Source organism: Sorex araneus, chromosome 10 (genome assembly GCF_027595985.1).
Source record: "Sorex araneus isolate mSorAra2 chromosome 10, mSorAra2.pri, whole genome shotgun sequence".
NCBI classification, from domain to species: Eukaryota; Metazoa; Chordata; class Mammalia; order Eulipotyphla; family Soricidae; genus Sorex; species Sorex araneus.
Window position 1 is genome coordinate 27,425,711 of NC_073311.1, and position 26,561 is coordinate 27,452,271.

Here is a 26,561-nt window from a genome sequence, read left to right on the forward strand (position 1 = left end):
TTTCTACCAAAAAAAACTCGTCCTCAGTTGATGGATTTTTCAGTTGTTTATTTAAAATTTCTGATCTATTGTTTCATGTACATCTTTAGTACTTTACCAATCATTTCCAAAATACTGTATTTTGAATGTAGATCAAAATATTCAGGGTGTAGATTTCTAAACACATTGGCTAAACTCTAAGAACTGGAAAATGTAAATATTTGGTATAACAAAATAGTTATGAATATTTCCTCAATATATTTTCCGTCAGGCAAACTAGAAATAAATAATATAAATGTAGAATATTTTTTATTTTGAATAACCACCCTAAACACATGAATTTAATCAACAGAATTCTTTATTGATTGATTCCATAAAATATAATATGCATTGGCGTTTTAATTAGGTAACATGTGCATTAGAGTAAATATCTAATGAGTCTCTGATAAAGGATATGGTTACAGGCTGAATAGTCAGCACTTTTGATTTTGTACTCCATATGGTCTCTTACAAATTTACTGATTTATTTATTTGAAAATAGCATTGGAGTTGTGATCTTAAAATTCCAACTGCTATAACCCTTCCACAACTGGAAGTCTCTATTCCTTTGTAGCTTATAGTCACTCACTTATTCCTTCAACATTTTTGTTGAACATCTACCATGATAAGCCTTTATTCTAAGACCTCAAAATGTAGAAATGAAAAAAATCATACCTCGACATTATGTCCACTTTCATAAACCTGAAAGTTTAGTGATGTGAAATGAATTCTGACTACGTTAAAAAAACATATATTAGGAAAGAATCAGAACCATAATAGCCATGTTAGGTAATATCTTAATGAAACTTTGTCATCCATTAATGTGACTAAGTATATAGAAAATTTCCAGCAGAGCCTACAGCCATAGCCCCCGAGAAAATAAAGTTGTTGTCACTGAGGTTATGACATAGAGGTATCTATTGCCAAAGTGCAGTGCTGCTGGATAATGGGGTGCTCAAAAGAGGTGTGAAACAGATCAAAGAGAAATACAGGGCCATAGCATGTGTTGCTTCACCTACTAGGGCAAGGAGGATGAATTTTCACTAGCTAAGCTGGAAGTGTATTAAACATATTTTAAAGAGAGGACTAATATGTTTTGATTTTTTTGAATGAGCCCCCTTATCTACACTGTAGAAAATAGATTCTAGAGTGGAAAAAATGAGGTAGATTTCTAATCATTGTAGTATGGACAACACAAGACAATCTGAGATAGAGGAGGAATTTGTGTATATAATGGAATTGTGATAAGTGTCTCACCTAAAAACTTAATTTTGTGTGACTGTGAATACTGTCTAGGCCTTGATTCTGAAATGCACTTTTCTTTCAATTTTCTAATATTCTATAAGTCCTGTCTCCATCATAAAATCTTCCACCATTATGACAGTAACATTTGTGGACATTTTCAATAGTAAACTGTCCATTCTAATAATATGTGAACATCATAGCTATAACAATAATTGATTTTTATTTAATTTATTCTAACCAATCAAGAAAAATATATTATTCTCACAAATAATAAATTAATAATTCAAAGGAGCCAGTAAGATCACCAACAGAAAATGGTGAAATCTAGATTTGAACACAGGTTTTCTCACTTTTCTTTTATGTTTCCCTAAACTAAGCATCCTTTCATTAGAGTATTCTTCTTCCTTCCTTCCTTCCTTCCTTCCTTCCTTCCTTCCTTCCTTCCTTCCTTCCTTCCTTCCTTCCTTCCTTCCTTCCTTCCTTCTTCCTTCCTTCCTTCCTTCCTTCCTTCCTTCCTTCCTTCCTTCCTTCCTTCCTTCCTTCCTTCTTCCTTCCTTCCTTCCTCCCTTTCCATATGACAAGGATTTGATACACTCTGCCATCAAAGATAATGTCCTTGTATAATAAAAATATAGAAGGGATATTGATAGGTAAAAGTTGTTTCAACCACAGAGAAGTCCTAACATTTTACTCTCAGAAAACATGCAGTAGAGTATGGATATAAATATCATGACTTCATTTCAAGTGACCATGGAGATAATGAACACAGAGTGATGATTTTTTTGTGGTGGATAACAATAATAAGTGGTGAATACTTATTTTTGTATTTCTGTTGATATATGCAGTGAATGCTACATGCTTAAATAAAATTTTCTTGTGGTTAGTGCTTTTTTCTAATTCCAAACCTCTTTAGAATATAGCTTTATATTCTACTTTAAGACATAATTCTGTCATAAACCTTCCTTAGTCATCATCATCTCTTTCTTTCTTTCCCTTCCTTCCTCCCTCCCTTCCTTCCTCCCTCCCTCCCTCCCTCCCTCCCTCCCTCCCTCCCTCCCTCCCTCCCTCCTCTCTCTCTCTCTCTCTCTCTCTCTCTCTCTCTCTTTCTTTCTTTCTTTCTTTCTTTCTTTCTTTCTTTCTTTCTTTCTTTCTTTCTTTCTTTCTTTCTTTCTTTCTTTCTTTCTTTCTTTCTTCCTTTCTTTCTTCCTTTCTTCCTTTCTTGTAAAAAAATCTTTAAAGAGGATCAGAGGTGCAAGATGATGATGTAGTGGACCACTGCCCAGCCCCGGCTGCCTCAGGCATACATGGCGCCATGGAGATTCTCAAACATTAAAACAAACATATATTAGGAAAGAATCAGAACCATAGTAGCCATTTTAGGTAATATGCTTCTGCTGCTCCTTTCGAGCCTTGTCTCGTCTGTGCTCCTCATAAGTACCATCATCCGTGGGCAGCTCATGGCGGCACCTGGGGCAGGAATTTGTCTTGGTGAGCCAGGGCAGAATGCAGCTGGAATGGAAGAGATGCTGGCATGGCATCTCAACGGCCGTCTCCTCCTCCTCCTCAAATTCCAAAAGACACACAGGGCCCCTGAGCTCAGCCTGGTAAGCCCTGATGACTGTCCTGGGCAGATTCTCAACCACGGTCTTGGCAGCAGGTTGGGGGTAGCTGGGGATCCCAATCTACGACTACGAAGCCCCAGTCTTTCAAGTCCATCCTATTGAACAGCCAGCGAGCGAGCTCCAGCAGCCTGTGGCTTCCGGTGTCCTGCTCGCGCCCCACCGGCTCGCAGTCGTGCTCATCAGAATAAGACGACACGGCCGCCGGCTGCCTGACACAGCCCTGGAGATCATCTCCTTACTTTAGAAAAAAATAAAAGTATTAGAATGAATTAGATGACAGACTGTTTTCTAGTTTTTCTCTCTCATCACTCTCATGACCACACAAAACACAGCATAAAGCAAGAATAACATGCATTTTTTTAAATGAATAATCACTTGGATACACTTTCCACAATAAGGGTTATTAAAAAATTATTGTGGATTCCTGTTTTGCTATTTCAGGAATCTCTTACAGGTTTTTCCTTGAACAGATGGATTCTGATTATAGCCCTACTCCATTTAGGTAAATAAATACTGATTTTAAATGAATAACTTAAGATTGATTTTCATGAGAGAAACAAGGGGAAAAGGTTTGTGATCCAGTTCACTTATAAAATGGAAATGTTGGCAAAAACGTTAACTTTAAGGGCTGGAGCGATAGCACAGAGGGCAGGGTATTTGCCTTGCACGCGACTGACCCGGGTTCAATTCCCAGCATTCCATATGGTCCACTGAGCACCGCCAGGAGTAATTCCTGAGTGCAGAGCCAGGAGTAACCCCTGTGCATCAACAGGTGTGACCCAAAAAAACAGAACAAAAAAGTTAACTTTGATTTTGTATTAGCACATAACAGGAAAATTAACAAACAATTCCCAGTTTCAAAATATATTTAGTTTTAAACAGAAGAATTTAAGAGTATAACCATTTTAGAAAGTTTAACATAAAATGAAAAATTGCATATTCCAGCTATCTAACAAAAGTAGATCTATACTATGATTTTAAAGGTACTTTAAATAGTGGAAGCAAAACTAAAAATTATTTCAAATTACACAATATAGTTTGTATTTTCTTAATTTTACTTTAAGTTTTCATGTCTGCCAGTGGAATATTATGCTGCTATTCATATTCAGTTAGATTATCTGAATTCAGTTTTCATAAATGCCTGTTTGAATAAAATCTAATGATTAAAGATAATATACTATACCCTCTCTAGAAACTATTGTTTTTAAACCAGTGTAAACCTGAGTTTAAATCTAGGCAAAATGAGTTTTCATTATTATATAAGAATGACAAATTTTTATTTTATACAGTGAATCACTCTGTTTTGATTCACTTAAATTAAATAGAAAAAGTTTTATGTTTCAGAATAGAGCTTTGCTTTACACATCTATAGATATTAAATAAAATCTTTCATTTACCACTGAACGACTACTAGATTTTAGAAATGAAATCAAATGTAATAACGTGTTTTGAAAAAATGATTTGAAACATTATATTTCAATAAAGATTAATAAATTTCAGAAAAAAGGATATCAGCTTCCATATGATTATTTTGATCTTATAGCTTCAAATTGCATGGCATTAAGCAACATTAACATATTAAATATATCAACATAAGCAACAAAAACAAACATATATTCATTTTTACATATAACTGGGCATTATTAGTAAACAAATTAAAGCTGAGTTATGTATTTTATACAAACAGCATATTATCTAGAGGACAAGGCACAGCTCTCTTTTCATTTGAATAGAACAGTAATTCTTTTTTTTTTTTTTTTTTTTTTTTTTTTTTATTATAGTTTATTTTTAATTAGTGAGTCAACGTGAGGGTACAGTTACAGATTTATACATTTTTGTGCTCATGTTTCTCCCTTACAAAGTTTGATAACCCATCCCTTCACCAGTGCCCATTCTCCACCACCAGTAAACCCAACATCCCACCCCCCCTTCCCAGTCCCGTCTCCCCCCACCCCACACTGCCACTATGGCAGGGTATTCCCTTTTGTTCTTTCTCTCTGATTAGGTGTTGTGGTTTGCAATAAAGGTGTTGAGTGGCCATTGCGTTCAGTCTCTAGTCTATATTTGGCCCGCATCATCTTTCCCCCACATGACCAACAACCACATTTTACTTGCTGTTCCCTTCTCTGAGTTGCCCAGGATGAGAGAACAGCCTCCAAGCCATGGTGACAACCTCCTGGTACTTATTTCTACTATTCTTGGGTGTTCGTCTTATAGTCTATTATTCTATATTCCACAGATGAGTGCAATCTTTCTATGTCTGTCTCTCTCTTTCTGACTCATTTCACTTAGCATGATACTTTCCATGTAGAACCACTTATATGCAAACGTCATGACCTCATTTTTTCTAACAGCTGCATAGTATTCCATTGTATATATGTACCAGAGTTTCTTCAACCAATCATCTGTTCTAGGGCACTCGGGTTTTTTCCAGATTCTGGCTATTGTAAACAGTGCTGCGATGAACATATAAGTGCAGATGTCACTTCGACTATACTTTTTGGCTTTTCTGGGATATATTCCCAGCAGCGGTATTGCTGGGTCAAATGGGAGCTCAACCTCAAGTTTTTTGAGAATTGTCCATACTGTTTTCCAAAAGGGCTGAACTAGCCGGCATTCCCACCAGCAGTGTAGAAGGGTCCCTTTCTCCCCACATCCTCTCCAACAGCGGTTGCTTTTGTTCTTTTGGATGTGTGCTAGCCTCTGTGGTGTGAGGTGGTATCTCAAAGTTGTTTTGATCTGCATCTCTCTGATGATTAGTGATGTAGAGCACTTTTTCATGTGTCTTTTGGCCATTCGTATCTCTTCCTTGGTAAAGTTTCTGTTCATTTCTTCGCCCCATTTTTCGATGGGGTTGGATGTTTTCTTCTTGTAGAGTTCAACCAGTGCTTTATATACCCTTGATATCAACCCCTTATCTGATGGGTATTGTGTAAATATCCTTTCCCATTCTGTAGATAGTCTTTGTATTCTGGTCGCTGTTTCTTTTGCTGTGCAGAAGCTTTTTAGTTTAATGTAGTCCCATTTGTTGATCTCTGTTTTTACTAGATTGCTTAGTTCCGTGTCATCTTTGAAGATACCTTTATCTTCAATATCCTGGAGGGTTTTGCCTACCTTGTCTTCAATGTACCTTATGGTTTGTGGTCTGATGTTGAGGTCTTTAATCCATTTTGATCTGACTTTTGTGCATGGTGACAGATCGAGTTCTAAGCCCATTTTTTTGCATGTGGTTGTCCAGTTGTGCCAGCACCATTTGTTAAAGAGACTTTCCTTGCTCCACTTCACATCTCTTGCACCTTTATCAAAGATTAGATGATCATACCTTTGAGGTTGTGTGTGGGGATATTCCACCCTAGAACAGTAATTCTTAATTGGAGCTGACAGTGTCCCCCAAAGGACATTTTTTTCATGTATGAAGAAAATTTTGATTATTGTAGTTAGTGCCAATTTTGAGGAATTTCAGAGCAGAGAGTTACTGAAAAACATTAATACAAACAAGTTCAATAAAGATAAAATAGCATGGACATTAAGCATTGCGAAGTCAGAGGCTGGGTCTTTCTAATAGTAACCATATCTTGCACAATATAGAAATTAAGTAAGTATTTGCTGAGTAAATATCTTCACGGGGGCCAGAGGTAGTATAGCATGTAGGATATTAGCCTTTCATATGGCCTATCAGGGTTTGATCCCAGTACCACATGTTTCCCTGATCACTCCCAGGAGGGATACCTAAGACCAGAGCCAGAATTAAGTCTGCACTGACAGTGTGTCCCACACATCAAAAATGTATATTTATGTACACATATATACTCATAAACAGATAACTGCAATTAATATCTGAACGCTTATTTAGATTTTTATATAAAAATGACAATGTGATTATTATTATTTTCTCTATCAAAACAAGTTAGTAATTATCTTTTTAGGGCAACATATCTTATTTAATATATGGGATGCACTTATAGGATTATGTTCATGACATTTTTCATAATGCTTGTAAATAAACAATTGAAATATTTCAGCTTGTTCTACTATATAGGACATGTTAAGATGGATTTAGAAACACATTCATGTAGCCATTTCATTATAGTGTGAAATTACTGCTCATAACTATGGAAAAATGAAATTTGTGGAAAGGGCCTTTCTACAATTTTTAGACATAAATTATAGAATTTTGTATACCCCAGGCAGTAATATTACTTATAAATGTATACCATACACTGCTTTAACTTAAACTTTTTATTTTGTACTGTTATGGAGACTGATCAGAGTCAAAACCATATGCTGTGGCTTTTGCCCTATGGAACTCTCAAATATACTGCAAGAATAATTATTCCTACTTAATGAAGTCACAGAAGAGAATTTGGCGCTGGATGGTAAGACATATTTAATCTAATAAAAACTCTCTGGAAATGTTTCCAAAGTTTTGTGCTAGGAGTTTTGAGTTTTTTGGATATTCCCTTATTAAAAAAAATTTAATAGCAGTTGAATTCCCTAAGAGAATAAATGGGTGCTAAGGCTTTAAGAGTGCTTTCCTTCCCAGAGGATTTTGAAAGAGTAAAGAGTCTGGTCCTGTGTGATGGGAAATAAGTCTTTATGAGATGGGAGGGAGTGAGACAAAGCGGTGTTTTATATTTCTCTGAAAAATGTCATATGGGATTTTTCTGTATTGAAAACCAAAACACACACTTAGACCCTTCTCACATTCTTTGACTAGCCTCCCAAGTGTTGCACAAAATCTCTTTTCCATCAGCCTATTGTTAAGGGCTTTGTTTTGTGTTTTATTTTCAGAAGCATAGACCTGAGATGTCTGTCTCTAACCTTAAGATGTCTGGCCCCTTAATTATGCAAAATAATTTAAAAAATCTGCTTCATTTCCTTGTCAACTATGTTATCATAGGTCATGAACTGTCCAGAAACAACTTTCTATCTTTCCGAAAATGTTGTTATTTTAAAATGTTTAATAGCAGTTGAATTCCCTAAGAGAATAAAGGAATGAGGAGAGGACAGGATGATTACAAAAATGAGAGAGGGCACTTCTGAGAGTGATGGATATATCCACTATCTTGATTTTGATAATGATTTCAGGATATAAGATATGTCAAAATATATGCTATTGCATATTTTAAAGGGTACAGTTTCTTCTATGTCAATTTTATTTTTAAAAATCTTTGTAAAGTAGGGGCTGGAGCAATAGCACAGCGGGTACGGTGTTTGCCTTGCACGAGGCTGACCTGGGTTCGATTCCCAGCATCCCATATGGGCCCCGAGCACCGCCAGGAGTAATTCCTGAGTGCATGAGCCAGGAGTAACCCCTGTGCATCGCCGGGTGTGACTCAAAAACCAAAAAAAAAAATCTTTGTAAAGTAGAAAAATATTCAAAATCATGATAAAATTATTGTGCAAGCAATTTTCAAGGTAGATAACACAAAACGCAACTGCACAAATTTATTTACACACTTTTTTCCATTTTCAATAACTGACAGTTACTATTTGAACACTATAAAGTCAGACACTATTCAATTTTATTAGAAGTTTTCTTTTATTTTCTCCTGTTAATTAAATGCATAATTTTTAAAAACTGTTTATATTGAGGTGGCAGGCAAAGTTACTGAATAACAGTAACTTTGTAAATCATATTCATAATTCTATCAAGATCACTATGTAATTCCTGCGTCAACTCATATATCTGTGATGAACAGCAGTGCTTTGGATTGTAAAATTAGGATATTGTTGCAGATCAACAAATATTCAGGCAAACTCTTACAAAAATAGTTGAGGAATGTACTGATGGTGGTAGTTTAAAAGATAAACTGACCTTCTAAAGAAGATAGAAGTTTTCATGAGTTCAGTTGGGCAAACTTTTATTAAGTTGAAATACTGTCAGATATACAGTTGCAAAGGTGTTCATGACTCAGTTTCAGTCAAATAATGCTCCAATACCCAGCCCTTCATCAGTGAACATTTCCCATCACCACATGGCCCCAGTTTTCCTCCTGTCTCCTCCCAATCCAGTGCCAGCAGCCTGTCTCTATGGCAGACCCCATTCTGCTCCACCCCAACTCCTCTCTCTTGTTTTATTTAATGTACTGTGGTTTGCAATTCTGCTACTGAAGGGTGTCTTGTATATCAGTTTACCTCCTTTCAGCACTCAGCATTTGTCCAGAGTGATTATTTCTAGCCATCATTGTCATAGCGATCCATTCTCTGTTCTAACTGCGCTCTGCTTCCCGCTTTGGGGCAAACTTCCTCTAATGGGCCAGTCCTCCTGGCCCTCGTTTCTACTGTCTTTGGGTAATATTCACATACTAGGTTGGGGTTTTAAACACACACACACACACACACACACACACACACACACACACATATATATATATATATAACTATCATATATAGGTGTAATTATTCTCTTTGCCCCTCTCCCTCTGACTGTCCTCAGACACTTGAATTGTTTCACTTGGCTATTGTGAGTAGTGCTGCAATGAACATAGGAATGTAGATGGCTTTTCTGCATTGTGTTTTTTAGCCACTAGCATATATTTTCAGAAGTGGTATTGCTGGGTCAAATAAAATCTCAAATTCTAGTTTTCTGAGTAATGTTCTTATTGTTTTCCAGAATGGGTGGAACGATCAGCACTCCCACTAGTAGTGAATGAGAGTCCCTTTCTCTCCCTGTCCACGCCAGCACTTTTTGTTCTTGACATGTGCCAGTATCTGTGGAGTGTGATGAAATCTCATTACTGCTAATATTGTTCTGATTTGTATCTCCCTGATAATTAGTGTTAAAGGGTAGTTTTTCATGTGCCTTTTGATCATTTGTATTTCTTCTTTGACAAAGTTCTGTTCATCTCTTCTTCCCCAAAGTCTCTTCTTTTCTTCCTTCCTCCCTTCCTTCCTTCCTTCCTTCCTTCCTTCCTTCCTTCCTTCCTTCCTTCCTTCCTTCCTTCCTTCCTTCCTTCCTTCCTTCCTTCCTTCCTTCCTTCCTTCCTTCCTTCCCTCCTTTCCTCCCTCCCTCCCTTTCTTTTTCTTTCTTTCTTTCTTTCTTTCTTTCTTTCTTTCTTTCTTTCTTTCTTTCTTTCTTTCTTTCTTTCTTTCTTTCTTTCTTTCTTTCTTTCTTTCTTTCTTTCTTTCTTTCTTTCTTTCTTTCTTTCTTTCTTTCTTTCTTTCTTTCTTTCTCTCTCTCTCTCTCTCTTTCTTTCTTTCTTTCTTTCTCTCTCACTCTTTCTTTCTCTTTCTCTCTTTCTTTCTTTCCTTCTTTCTTCCTTCCTTCCTTCCCTTCCTTCCTTCCTTCCTTCCTTCCTTCCTTCCTTCCTTCCTTCCTTCCTTCCTTCCTTCCTTCCTTCCTTCCTTCCTTCCTTCTTTCTTTCTTTCTTTCTTTCTTTCTTTCTTTCTTTCTTTCTTTCTTTCTTTCTTTCTTTCTCTCTCACTCTTTCTTTCTTTAAAATAATTAGATGTGAGCTCTTTCCTAAAGAGTTGTACTTTTAAAGAGCAAAGAAATAATTTCATTAACTATATCTTATGTGCTTGCCATCATGAGAAAGTTCATTTAGCTATTTGTAACTGATTGTGATTTTTGTGTTTTTGTTATTGCTATTTTAATCACTGCTTCTAAAATATATAAAGGTTCATATGAAACTCATTCATCTCAAAGATCTTTGCATTTGCAATATTTTTTATTGTTGTTCCTGTTTATTGGGCCACACTCAGCAGTGCTCAGGGATTATTTTTGGTTCAACAGGAAATCTCTTCTGATGGGACTCAGGGGACCATATGTAGAGTAGGGGATAAAACCCAAGTCAGCACTGTATGGCAAGCACCCAACTCTGTACTTTTGCATCTAAAATTTCTTCTATCTTTTTACATTTCTAAGATTACCTTGTGACTAACTGGATTTTCGCTCAATTGTCCGCTGACATTAGAGCATAATTATCACATATGCATATATCTTTTGCTTCCCCAAATTTGACATTAGGTTCTCTGTCACTGTCACTGTCATCCTGTTATTCATCGATTTGCTCGAAAGGGCACCTGTACCATCTCCATTGTGAGACTTATTGTTGCTGTTTTTGGCATATCGAATACACCACGGGTAGCTTGCCAGGCTCTGCCTTGTGGGCATGTTACTCTCAGTAGCTTGCCGGGCTCTCTGAGATGGACAGAGAAACTGAACTTGGGTTGGCCGTGTACAAGGCCGTGTACTATTGGCTGTGCTATCGCTATAGGTTACTATACACTTATGAAAGTCTAAGTTAATGCCTGTTTTGATTGACAGAAAGAAATTTGACAAGGATTCTTGTATGACAAAAGTTAAAGAGTGAAAATATCCTTCAGGATTCAGGAGGGAGTTTCACCCTTATGCTCTGAGCTGGGTGCAGACTGTATATTTTTCAGTCTTTCACATCATCCATAGCAGAGGATGAGTCTTGACCTTTGATATCTAGTCAGGCACAAAACAGTGGACAACCTGCCCTTTGAACTGACAGCAACGATGTTTTCATAAAAGGCCTTTTTCTCTCTCCTACAACCCTGTCTTCTGTACCTCCCAGCATACTAGTCTCCAAGACCTCATCTCTTAGTCTCCCAGTGTTTGCTCCATCTTCCTGATATTAAGTTGAACTTCACTGTGCCAACTTTATTTTTATTTTTTACAGGCTGATTATTATAATAATCCTACTTTTACTGTATTTTGGGTTTTATAGATCGTTGCTTGATTTGGTTTTTATTCTTTGGAAGGGGAATGTTCAGAAAACTTTCCATAAGAATTAATGTAATTTTGCTATGCTTTAAGCCATTTTGGTTTATGAAAGGATTTATAAAAGTTATTTTCAGATAGCGCGAGAAATTTCTTTCTATCTGCCATCTCTTTCTGTCTCTCAGCTTTCACACAGTTTTTTCTCAAAAATATTTAAATGCACACTTGTAAGATAACATAGCCACAAGGAACTTAGGTTTATCCCAGTCACATCCATTAAGGTGCTCCCAGAGACTCCCAGAGACGCGGGAGCACCTTGATGGGTGTGACCGGGATAAATCTAAGCTCCTTGTGGCTATGTTATCCTACACATACTCACTATTTAACAGCTTACACAGTACATTAAAGCTTAAATTATTTCTGAAATTTTCATATTTATGAAGTTATAAAGATGTAGCCTGAGTTCATTCTTTATTTTATAGCAATAGTTCTTTTATGCATATTTAAATCCCTTTGTTGATTTGGAAATCTTCCAAAAAATACTTAAAACACTAGGAAAAGATTGGATTTTATAGTCACTAAGTAAAATAGGTGAAATAGGACAAACTATAGAATAGGAATGTCTTGTCTTTTTAGTCCATGAATTCCTTTGAATATCAACTGAAACATTTTGGCCCACACAGCCACCCGCCCTCCACCCCCTGAAAGAAAAAGCACATATATGTTCCATAGTCAAGCAATATAATGCATGCAATTGTAGAAGTAAGATTATGAACTAGTGAAAGAGACAGAAGATGATAGAGAAAGGTGAATTTAGAAACAGATGTGCAGATAGCCCTTGAGAAGTCTGGGAGAAAATGTAAACAAGTAGCAGGCAGACTTCTCAGATCTACAGGATTTGTTTCATCCCTTTTATGCCTAGGTTAATCAAACATCATGATCTCATTAGAATAAGGATAGAAAGGGAATCACTGTCACTGTCATCCCATTGCTCATAGGTTTGCTCGAGTGGGCACCAGTAACATCTCAATTTTGACACTTGTTGTTACTGTTTTTGGCATATTAATATGCCACGGGTAGCTTGTCAGGCTGTACCGTGCGGGCAAAATACTCTCGGTAGCTTGCCAGGCTCTCCGAGAGGGGCAAAGAAATTGAACCCAGGTCAGCTTCATGCAAGGCAAACGCCCTACCATTGTGCTATCACTCCAACCCTTAATCACCCCCAATTTACATTAAGAAGCTAGAAGCTCAAATATAGCACAATTACTTTCTCATGTACCTTATAGCTTGTACCAGATCAGTACCACATTCCAGGTATCATAACTCAAGGACTATACGCCTACTGTCACATTTACCTCTGAGTGGTTCTTGAACAGATTTAACTTTTTTCACTATCCGGAATACCAAATATAGGTGTAGACAGTGTTTTGCATTGAAAATATTCTTTTGATCCTCCCCACCCTAAAAATATTCCCATATACTGCTGAATCTCGGTAATTTAAATTTTGTAACTAACCTATCCGTATTTGAAATACTGATTGGCTGACTAAAATTGATTAAAAAATTATAAATCATTAAGTATAGACTTAAAACTCCAGATAAGGCTTAAAATACTAGCGCAAGAATGCTTTTATTCAATGCACTTTAATCTGCAATTTGGTTTTCATTGCGGAGATGGATGAAATAGTGCAAGATTATGACATTGTGGTCAATTGCACAACTATGAGGAATGTTATATGTTCCAGATCTTTGTAGAGGAGTGCAAAATGTCAGTGTATTGTCATTCACTTGGAGATGTTTTAGTAGCATTGAAAATTTTCCAAGATCTAAGAGTAATAGTGAGGAGCAGTTAAATGGAATCGGAAACCCATTTATTTATATATCTGTCCGTCCAGACACTCAACCAATGACTCAGAAGGAAAAGTTTCCACAATAAAGTGGAAATCATCATACATTATTTATGAGCCCTCCAGGAGTGACTGACAAGACTACCCAGAGTGTCATGGTAATTCTCTTCTCTAGCTTATCAATTAACTAGTGAAATTTAACACGGATGGTATCAGCTTTATATTTAGAGTGTAACTGTATAAACAGAAGAAGCCACTAGGAGAATCTTGTTTTGAAGTTTTTACCTCATTTAAATTCTTAATCTGTCCCTTCAGCTTAGAGAAAGCTATTGCACTGTGGTCCTGCTTCCAATTAATGAGCTTCAGAAAAGGATTAGGTCTGCTTCACTCAGTCTTTCCAAAATAGACTAACCTTGAATCACACAAGCTCCAAGAAAAGGTAAATACACTCCTTCGATTCAAATTAACTTTGACAGGGAAGACAATTCTAGGTTGTTTATTTTATTATATCCTGAACTAAGATACCAAAGTTAAAGCTACTAAAACAGGCAGATACAAAGTTAAAAGAAGAAAAGAAACATTAATTTGGCACATCTTTTTGATACATTTTTAATTTACCTAATGTTTTCTGTTTTTATTAATTTCATGAAGCATTCACAGTAACCAATAACTTGTATCATTGCCATGTAGCCTATAATATTTCAATAAGTTGGTTAGTTTGAGTTAAATAACTAAGGTGTCAGTTACGAAAAATCTCAATCAGTAAATTTCTTATTCTTGTTATGATATTATAAAAATATGTTTTTTAGAAGTTTCTAATATAATTATTAGGGACATTTATCTTTCTATAGTGAATTTTAGGAGATTTAATGAAAGTCACAAATCCAAAAGTATTACAATCTACTTAAATTATGCCATCTACATTACTGCCTATTGCTCATAACATTTGCATCATAGAATAAAGACTAGAAGTGAAAGAATCATATAGTGGCATCAATTCCATTCTGACCAACTTTGGCAATATTTTATGTTAAATATGATTTGTTTATTCTTAAATTCTATGACTTAAAATATTCTGAGCATTTGTGAAAGCACATATATTTGCATAAGCTAAGAAAGTAGCAAAGAAATTCATTGAATTTGGTTAAAATGTTCACGTTAAAACTGTAATTTTTAAGGTTTGATTTCATATAAATTAATCAACCTGAGCTAAAGCATACAGTACATTTGTAAATGAAAATATGCTTTAATTAAAACAATTAGTCTTGATTTCATGAGTCTTGTGTTTCACAGCAGGTATTTTAGCACAGCCAAAACTTGGATGTGCTGACACCTGTAATCAACACCAAAGGCCTCCTTCAAGCTAACAAATCATCCCTCCCAGTGGAAGTATAAACAAAACCCTAATTGGAAATTTTGCTAACTATTCTCCCCTACTGTGAGTACTAGCTTGTGTCTAATGTTTGAGCAGAAACTTCAGCTGCAACTTATAATTGGCCAAAGATAAGAACTAATTCTCTCAAGTCAGTCAATGTTACAATGTATACTCAATTGAGAAAAAAAAAAGTGAGTGAACGATGTTCTAATTACCAGTTTCTAGCATCTTGAAATATTTTAATTGTAAAAAGAAATATGATAAAAGATAGAAAACTGATGCAGTTCTAAGCTCTTAGTACTGTTACAATCATTAGCTAGTTTAATCTTCACCAAAATAAAAAAAAAGTGATGTAGGCCATAATATTCACAGTGTGCAAATGAGGAAATTCAGGTTGTTGTTTTATCCTAAACATCAGAGTTACAAAGCAGAAGAGGTTAGATTTCTAATCCAGGCAGACTTTTTCTATACTATGCCTCTCTTTCTCCCCTAAAAATATTCACATAAATTAAAAAAAATTAGTGACTATCCCATTTCATAAAATTAAATTGGACACAGTTGCTGACAAAATCTTTCATAAAATTTCCTTGTGGTTAATGCATTTCTAGTGAGAGGGTTTTATGGATTCTGAAATTCAGAGCTTGAAAGTCACCTCAGACACTTGGTTAAAATAGTTGATTGATGGAAAAAAGGAGAAATTTAAGTGCACAGTGAATATAAACAAAAGGCAAAAGTGGTGTTAACTCAATAATATGTATGTACTTTATTTCATTCTATAGAAAACTTTTATACTAAGCAAGAATGCAACATTTCCTTCTATTTCTCAATGTGATATCAAAGATCTATACAATTAATTCTTCAGTTTCCAAAGTATTTCCAAAGTGGACAACAAATTACCTAAAAAACCTTCATGGAATTTCCACAAGTATAATTCATTTAAATAAGGCCCCAATGTTACTCAAAGCCAAATTCACTGGTTTCAAACCTTGATTCTCTCACTATCAAACATCAATATCACTCGAAGTTTGTTAGGGCTGCAGATTCTCAGGCTGCAGAACCCAGATGTGTTAAATTATAAAAAACAAAAACAAAAGCTTTTCACTACAGTTTAGGTAGTTACAAAGAATTAAATGCAAAATTACTGCACCAAGATCACAAAAGTACACATGACCTCCTACCATTGTTTTGTTCCTTTGCCTATTCAGTTCTGCTCTTATTTCCCTCATTCTCTCTCCCTAAGGGGAGTTTTATATTCCAGTGCTCAAGTTTTGCTATTGTTCAGTACTGAATTCTCTTTTATGACTTTCCATATTCCAAAGGTAAATAAGATGATTTAGTGTTTGACCTTCACCTTCTGACTTTCACTTAACATGATACCTACCAATTACATAGATATTGCATCAAACTGCATGATTTCATCTTTTGTTACAGCTGCATCATCCATTATGTATATATACACCGCAAATTCTTGATTCAGTAATTTGTAATTGGACCTCTTGTTTGTTTCTTTACCCTGGCTATTGTACTAAAAGCTGCAATGAACATGGGGGTAGATGGTAAGATGTGGTATTGCTGAAGCATTATAAGAGTTCTATTTTTGTTCTTCTGAGATATTTACTTACTACTTTTCAAAGAGACTCAGTCAGACGAAGTTCTCCCATCAATGAATGTAGGTTTCTCATCACACCCCCAATACTGGACGTTTATTTTATTGTTGATATACCTAATTCTAGATCCTGTGAGATGATAGCTCACTGAATCGTGATAAATTACATTTCCTTAACTATAATAGATGATGATCACTTTTTTATATACCTACTAGCCAAAGCATCTTGCTTTCCAGTTTTTTCAACACCATCGAATGAAGAGACTTTTCTTGCTACACTCCATGTACTTAGTTTCTTTATCATAGAGTTACTATCCCTAAATCTAGGGGTTTATCTCAGAACTCTAAATTATTAGTCTACAAGTCTATATACTAGTACCATACAGTTTTGATTTCTATAGCTTCATAGTATAATTCAAAACCACAAAGAACAATATCTCTCATCTTCTATTTTTATCTAAGAAATGCATCGGCCATTTGGAAGTTTTATGATTGTATAAAATTTTAGGAAACTGTGGTCTGAGTCCTTGAAGAATTCCATTAAAATTTTTGTGGCATTGCACTGAATCTGTATAATGCTTTTTTTTTTTGAAATGTTTATTGGAAAGTAGAAGAGAAAAGTAAAGGAGCTCCCCATGTGGGGAGAAACTTAGTATAAGGACTAAGTTCTGTATAATGCTCTTGGTATGAATGCCATTTTGACACCGGTGATTCATCCAAGTTATAAACATGAAATATTTTTCCACTTCTTTGTGCCCTCTACTGAATAGAGAAGGGATCACTAAGAAAATGATGGCTGGAGGAACCAGTTGGGATGGGAGATGCATGCCGAAAGTAGATAATAGACCAAACATGATGATCTCTCAGTGACTGTGTTGCAAGCCATAATGCCCCAAAGTAGAGAGTGAATATGGGGAATATTGTCTGCCATAGAGGCAGGGAAAAAGTGGGAAAAGGGGGGTATACCCGGGATATTGGTGGTGGGGAATGTGCACTGGTGGAGGGATGGGTATTTGATCATTGTGAGATTGTAACCCAAACATGAAAGCTTGTAACTATCTCACGGTGATTCAATAAAATTAAAAAAAAATAGTGAATTATAGATTTCATATGACTTTTACCTCCGTGGAAAAATAAAAAATAACCATCATGATTACTAGGTACATGATGTTTTGGACAATGCTTTAATAGGGGTATTCTTTTTTATTTATTTCCTTTCTAGTTTATATTTGAATACAGAAATATTACAGATTCTTGTGTGTTGATTTTGTAGCCTGCTATCTTGTTATATTGGTTTAATATAAGAGCTTTTGGATGGAGGTTTTAGGATTTTATTTTAATGCATATTAGCCTGTAATCTGAAAGTAATGTTACACTTCTTCCTTTCAAGCGTATAATCCCTTCATTTTCAATTTTGATACCTTTGATTTATTTTTCATTTATGATTTCTAATATGGACTTTCAAATATTTATTGAATAATATGGGGAAAGTAGATATCCCTCCCTTATTTCCCTAGGTTTTCACCATTAAGTTTTACATGGGTTGGAGTTTGTTGTAGAGTGTCGGTTTTGTTTTATTTTTTTATTTCTTTTTAGTCACAATCAGCATTGCTCAGGGTTTACTTCTGTGTGTGTGTGTGCACAGGGTTCACTCATAGTGGTGATCTGAGGACCAGGCAATACTGGAGATTAGACCTGGGTCAGTTATGTACAAGACCAATACCTTACCTGCTGATATATTATCTCTTTGGTCAGTCCCTAAGTTTATAGGTTATATATATATATATATATATATATTTATCATGAAAGGATGTTGGATTTATCAAAACTTTCGGCATCAATTTATATAATTATATAGAACCTGCATGCTTTAACTGGATAAACGAGGTGATTTTTTTGCATAATATTCTGAAAATGTGATTAAAATTACTATTTAAAGAGGAATAAAAGTTGATTTTTAAAATTCCTATATAATGTATTTTATAGGAATACATTATTGAGAGCTGCAAGTATTTTATATTTTCATCTTTTTTCCTGCAAGTACAAGAAATAGAGAAAAGATTTTAGCAAAAACAATATGACATCATGGATTACTTTAAGTAAGAAGATTATCACCACCTCTTCATATTCAGAACATCAATATCATATCTTAGGCAGTTGCATTAACTAGTGAGAAAGTCTCGCTTTGTTTTTGTCTCTGTATTTTCCTCTCTCCTTCATAAAGTGGTAAAAGATTGGTTTGTTTTATTCATACTTGAGTTTTTTTTAAGTGCTTCCAAATACTTTTCTCTTCTTTCCAACCACCTCTTTCCCATTTCCATTCTGTGGGTCTTTTTGACTTACTCCCCCACTTCCCAAACAGTCAGGGTGGATCCTAGACCCTCACTGAGTAAGAATTCATATCTATTAGTCCAGGGAAAGTTTGTTGCCTGTCAGCAGTCTTGCTGCACAGTTAATTTGTCAGAGTCAATTATGCATAAAAAATAAACAACAAAAGATGGTCACTCAGAAGTTCATAATAAAGCATAAAAATTAAAATACAGCATATAAAATATTTTAATATGAATTTATTATAAAAATATGAAATGAAAATACTGAAATACCTTTATTTGTCGAATTCTGGTTCACATCCAGTAATGCTCAAGGCTTACTTCTGGCTCTGTGCTCAGTGATCAATCCTGGAGGGGCTCAGGGAACCATATAGGATGTCGGGAATCAAACCATGCAAAGTTTGCCTTATGCAAAGCAAACAGTACCTGCTATAATATCTCTCTGGCCCCCATTGGAATACATTTAAAATGTGTGTAGATTCATGGCAATCCTATTGAAAAACTGATTTTCTTTTCTTTTCTCATACCTAAGCAAATTCCAAGTATGACTTTTGCTCAGAACATTATGCTCTTTCTTTTACAAATTTTTAATTTAAGCACCATGATTTGCAAAGCTGTCAATAATTTCAGGCATTCAATTCTCCAACTGCAAACCAACTGCTTTAACTGGATAAACTAGGTGATCTGTATGCATAATATTTTTAAAATGTGATTAAAATTTCTATCCAATGACCACCAATGTCAACTTCCATCAAGCAGTTCTTTCATACACTTTCAGCCTGCCTCTATAACGGGCATATTAATTTGGGCCTGATGCTGACAGTTGTATTGCCTCTAGTGGCTTAGACATATACAAATACTTAATCTCTATACCGCTATTGATCCAAGGCCCCTGATGATTGTCCCGTTGTTGCCTCTTCTTGCTACCATTTCTCTCCTTACCTAATATTTCCATCTCTGCAGAGATGGAAGGCAGAGATGGAAATCTAAGGCAGAATTTGCCAACTTGTGATACCTGCATTCCCTTGTCATGTTAATCTATAAATCGCAAATTAAGTGAGAGCAGGTGGTACTTTTCTTTCTTCCTCTCAGTTACTTTATTTAACATGTTCCTCCAGATTCATCCATGTTACAGGAAATTATAAGCTATCATCATTTCTTGTGGCTACGTAGTATTTCATTGTAGATATATACCATGCCTTCATTATCCACTTATCTGTGGTCCGACTTTTGAGTTGAATTAATACCTGAGCTTTTGTACTAAGTACTTCAGTGAACAAATGTGTAGAGATATCTTTTTGAATGAGTGTTTTGTGTCTTGATAGTATATGCCATGAGGAATCCAAATTAAGGCAAACAAATATTATTTTACACCAGTGAGAGCAGAATATATTTAAAATGCTTGAAACAACCTGTGTTGCTGGAGAACTGTTAAAGGGTAAATAATGAACTCAGTGCTGCTGGGAATATTGTCGGGCTCAACTCTTAAGAAAAAAGTATGGATATTTCAGTAAAAAGAGTAAAATTAGAGCTTCCATTCAACCCAGTAATCCCTTCTTATTTCTTATATTTTCTAGTGCCCAAACCTATAGAGAGTGTGAATCAGATGTAAATCTGAATTCCATATTACTATACTAAAGAATTATTGTGTATCAGTTTGCAAAGAGTTGTTTTCTAACCTTTTCAATAAAGTCTTTCATAGTTTTTATTCTCTTGTGCAACAAAATTAACTTATGACCAATTTTATTATGTGACAAACATAGTTATGTAGCAAATGCTTTCAGAAAACTCACTGGTGATGAAGATGCTTACTGAAAAACTACCTAGTACAGTCACTGATATCACTTTCAACAATAAAAGTGTTTTCCCTAGGACTGTTTGGAAATACTGCTCTCAGTTGCTGAAGGGTGTCAAATAACGAGAGCTAAGGAAGCTTGGAGATTCTAGCAATATTTTATGTTATATGAAGGGTGGAAAAACTTGACTGAAAAAAAAACAAGTGAAGAGACATAGCAGGCCCAAGGAACAGAGAGATTCTTGGTGACATAGGTCAAATCTCTGAATGTAATTTTAGTACTGGATTCATCCCAAGAACTCTTCAGGTAAACGAGTCAAATTAATTCTTTTTTTAAATTGAGAGTCAAGTGACATATAGTTTACTAGTTTCAGGTATGGACCATAATTATTTAATATACTGAGAAATGATCACCACAATTAGTCTCATTTATGTCACTATACAGTAATATATTCTTTTTCATGTGACAAGGTCATATAAGATCTACTTATGACTCGAGAGATAGTAAGGTGGCAGGGTGATTGCCTCACAAATGGCCGTCCTGAGTCTGATCTAGCAAGCCCTTATGGTTCTCCCTAAGCCCATCCAGGAGTGATCCCTGAGTTCAGAACCAGGAATAAGTACTGAGCACCTCTGCGTGTGCCCCCACTCAGAAAAAAATATACTCTCTTAATAGTCTTCAAACACACATTGCAATCTTGTTTCTTTAATATTATTTATTTTATATCAGGAAATTTGTCCCTTTATTCTCTTTCACCCATTTTATCTCCCTCCTCCCAACTCAGGCAACCCTGAATCTACTCAGTATGACTTTGACCTAGTTTATTTTTTTTTATATATCTTACATAAGTTATTTTTCCAATCTCTGACTTATTTCACTTACTGCAATTCCCTCAAGATCCTACCACTTTGGCACAAAAGGCAACAATGCATTACTTAATAATGACTGGATATTATTTTATGCAAATATATTCATATATGAATTGATAGCTGTCTGCCATTCATACTTCAATGAATATTTAGATTGCCATCATATCTTGGCTGTTGCAAATAACACTGCAATGAACATGTGATATATAACACATTTTTTTAGTATTTTGTTCTTTGGCTAAATACAGGAGTGGAAATGTTGGATTAGAAAGTAGTTTTACATTTAAGATTAACTTCTATATTAACTTATATACTTAACTTCTATATTAACTTCTATATTTAAGAGTAACTTCTATATTACTGGACATAAGCAGTATATCAATTTACATTCCAAAATGCAGTGAATAAGGATTCCTTTATTCAGATCTTTGTCAACACTTTTGATGCCTTTTTATAATTAATTGTCTAACAGGTGTGCAGTGAAGTTCCATTATATTCATTTATCTCTTTGCAATTTTCTGTTATTAGTGATGTTGAGCACCATTCTGTGTCCCTGTTAGCTATCATTATGTCTTCTTCAGAAACTATATATTAGATTCTCCACTGACTTCTAATCAAATAATTTGTTCTTTCATAATCAAGTTAGTTATTTTACATTAATCTCATATATGTTTTGAAAGTCTTGGTCTTATCTGATAAATTGTTGTTTCAATTTGATAGTTTCTATTTCACAATCATGTTACTTAATTTTTTAAAAAATATATTCTTGGACATCATCCTCATCAGATACATCAGGTATTAGTCTTACCTGGGATATTCCCTTATCAGTTTGATCACTTCTTTTACTGGTGATTTAGTTTAAAATGTGGCTATCTTCTCTCTTTTTCTTTTCTTTCTTTCTTTGGGGAGTGGTGAGTGACACTAGGCCACACACACTCTGCTCACGGCTTTTTCCTGGTTCTGTCTCAGGAATCATTCCTGATGGTATTCAGGAGATATGCAGTGCCTTGAGAATGACTTGGGATAGATCACATAAAAAAAATACCTTAACTCCTGTACTATCACTAGAGACCATAAGATATGGTTATTTTCTGCTATCTAAATTTTTCAATTACATAATATACTTCATTGACATTGTGTTTGTATTTTAGCTTGTTTTTTAATAAATTTAAACTGATGTACTGAAACTAAAGCATAAAATTTGAAGCTATACTATATGAATTTGCTTTTTACACTTCTTTAGTGTAATTAACAGATCAGTAATTAATATTTTATATCTTAGTATAGTAATGACATATGATAAGTTCAATGAGCTTTAGATACTACTAAAATTCAACAATAATGTCACATCAAATTGATAGAAAAAAAGCAAAGAAAAGAGATGACATAGGGCTTAAGAATAAAAATGGTGCCAGGTAGTAGTTAGAAAATAAAGCATGTGCTATTTTGTGCCACAGAAGCAATTTAATTTTGGCTTTCAGTCTCTTAGTTGTTTAAATGAACAGAACCATTTACTTGATTCAGGGCCAAAGTAAAAATCAAGTTCTTTCTGAAAGAAGTTCAGATATGCCTGGAATTTTGTTTTAATTTTTGGATGAGTCCGTTTAAATGGACAACTAATGATGTAATAAAAGTACACTCAGTGCACTAATTAAAATAAATATGGTGACAGTTTTCATAGAACTGTTTCACACAACTGACCTTTTATTTATTTCATTAATTTATTTTCTTATTTGATTTTTGGTCTACACCGAGCAGTGTGAAGGGCTAATTATGGCTCTATGCTCAGGGATCACTCCTGGGGACACTTGGGGGCCATATGTACTACTGGGAATCAAATCATCTACGTGCAAGTGTCTTAACATCTGTACTATCACTCTGGTCCTACTTTTTGGTGGTGCTTGAGTTTTTTCCAGTGATATTCCAGGGACTCTGTGGCACTAGAAGTTGAACCCAAGTTTCCTGTGTGCAAACCATGTGTTCATCTCATCAAGCTATTTCCACAGCCCATAACTAACCTTTCAAATAACAACTCAGATAATTTCATACACTTTAATAAATATTTTTAAAAGATAAAAGAAGAAGACAAAAGAAAATCTGCAAGAAAAAATGTTTTCCAGGTAAAATATATCAATATAAATGCACACACACTTAAGTAACTATAATCACCAATGCATGAAAGGTACAGTATGATTATAGCAAAACTCCTAGCTTGTACGCACTTTCATTTACATTATAATTAACAATTTTTATACTAAAATACTTCTGAAAATTAAATAAATATTATAATATTTATTATTTTAAACAACTATGATATTTCACAATATCTTTAATATGTCTTTTCCTAGACATGTAGTCTATTTCCAATATTCACATGGATTAATCTTACAGCTGAAAAACACATTTTTATGCGTGACTATGATTTTTAAAAATATAGTACCAGAATCGAAGTTAAGACCACAAAAATAAGAGGCTTACACATTTTGAATTTTTTGTGAAAGATGGTGAAGACTTTAACAGTGGATAATAAGGCACTTACCTAGTGTGTGGCTGACCTTGGTTTGATCCCCAACACCACATAAGGTCCTCTGCACCCTGCCAAGAATGATCTATGAACACAGAGCAGGTATAAGGTGACTTAAATTCGATGTGGCCAACCATTGTACCCCAATAGTACATTTAAAATATTTTAAAAGGCCTACTGGGTACAGGATATCCAGTGATCCTTCTATACATTTTGACTTTTAGGTAATTTAGTTATGAGTATATGTGTTGACAGTGAAAATAGTTTGTATCTGTTTTAAATTTTAATGTAATTAATTTTACCAAGGCAACATTGATGTTATAGGTATGCAATACTAGCATAACCCACCTACTGCCTAAGTGCCAATATTCACCACAGTCCACTGAATCCTCAATTCTATACCCTTATCCTTGGCAACCTCAATTATTTTATCAGTTCAAGATTTGTTTTCATTGAACATTACTTATTTCCTAGCTCTGTTTCATTATAGTTTACATTTGTAATTTTTACAATTAGAGACATTGTATTATTGTATATATATATATATATATATATATATATATATATATACTATACTGGGAAAATATTCAAAGCAAATGCCTAATCAACACTGACCCAATAGAATTATTATTATTATTATTATTTTGCTTTTTAGGTCACACCTGGCAATGCACAGGGGTTACTCCTGGCTCTGCACTCAGGAATTACCCCTGGTGGTGCTCAGGGGACCATATGGGATGGTGGGAATTGAACCCGGGTTGGCTGCATGCAAGGCAAACACCCTATCCACTGTGCTATTGCTCCAGCCCCTAGAATTAATTTTATACATGAAATAAACTAAATTTTTACTTTCCAAATATTAAAATTACTTTTACTGAGTGCCTTATTTTACCTTGAAGAGTTTTAGTTTTAAGTTTTCTATCATCTTTTGACTACTTAGTAAATATTTAGAGATAGCATACAATTTAAAAATTAAGCAGCTGAGCATAATAAACTTTATATTTTACCCTACTAACATTGTTATGTAGAGTTTCTAGTTGGCATTAAAGAGAGTCTCTTCCATTTAATGACCTGCACTGCCATCTTTTACCATAGACTTCCATAGTCGCTCTGCTCATCAATGTTCAGCTGGGTTTATGAAATAGAGTGAAAAATATATATACCTTTCTTCATCCTGTTTCCAAAGTGACAAATTACTAGTATGTTAGAAAAAAATAATAATGCTCTGGCAAAGATCTATTCATATAATTTTTGGAAACTTACTTAACTTTCCTCCATCCCTCTCGGAGAGCCCGGCAAGCTACCAAGAGTATCCCGCCCCCACAGCAGAGCCTGGCAAGCTACCCGTGATATATTTGATATGCCAAAAACAGTAGCAACAAGTCTCACAATGGAGATGTTACTGGTGCCTACTCGAGCAAATTGATGAACAACGGGACGACAGTGCTACAGTGCCACAGTGCTACTTAACTTTCCTAACTTAAAAATGGCGATAACAAAAGACTGTCTATATATTAGGAAGAATATTAAGGCTTAAAGCATGTGTATGATAGAAAATGGGCTTTACAACACTCTAGAGGCATTTTGGAGAAAGGATGGCCTTACATGCAGCACACCCTAATTCGATTCCTGGTACCGCATATGGCTCCCAAATATTGCCAGAAGTGATCCCTGAGTGAAAAGACAGGAATACAGGAATAAATAAATATAAAATAAAATGGTAGAATTTAATAATGAATTAAGAGGTGAGTAAGGGAAGAGAGTTGATGGATGACTTTGATTACCTGTGATACTAAGGAATGGGCAGCAATTTTATTACTTATGAGTGGATTAAGGTTATGTGAAAGAGGATTTGTGATTGGTTTGTGAAGAATTGAGTTAGAGTTAGGGATATATATATGTATATATATATATGGATAGGAAACAAATGTTTAGAAGAACATTTAAAGAACCCATTTCTAATAAAAATGTAAATGTACAATTATATAGATATAAATTTATAATTAAGCCAAAATATCTGAATTTTAGCATTTTTTATATTTATACCAATAATTGCTTGTGCAGCAAAGTGTACACAGTATTTTTTTTGTCTTGTTTTGTTTTGGGCCACACCTGGCAGTGCTCAGAGCTTAATCCTGGCTCCCACATAGGGTGCTGGGAATAGAACCTGGGTCTGCTACATGCAAGGCAAGCACTGTACCTACTGTATTATGGCTCTGGCTCCCACAGTTGGATGGTCAGATTGTCCCTAGTGTCTACCCACCAAATAGTTGGAAAAGTATCCCAGTCATGACAAAAATGTTGCAAGTCATTGTGAATGTCTCCTGTAGCAAAATTGCCCCTTTAAAAATCACTCACTTAAAAGACAGTGAAATAATAAAACTGTAGAACCCTATTGAGAGCAATAATTTGCTCCAAGATGTGCAACTCAGTCAATTTTCCTTAAATGAAATGATTGCCATCGATATGCAAGGATAACAAGAACAGGAACAGAGCATATTTGCTTATGTTATTATAGGACTAGTTAAAGGATATTTGGCAAAAAAATGAAATCATAAGGATTAGATATTTCAAAGGGGTTGAATATGGACTTTACCTGATATTAATGAATAAGGTATGTATGTAACACTCAAAGTT

The 26,561-nt window shown here is 34.9% G+C and overlaps 1 pseudogene; it reads right to left on the reverse strand.

The window, feature by feature from the left end:
• Positions 1-2,557: 2,557 nt before the first annotated feature.
• Positions 2,558-26,561, reverse strand: part of LOC101551803 (E3 ubiquitin-protein ligase RNF181-like) — a 37,192-nt pseudogene continuing 13,188 nt past the window's right edge.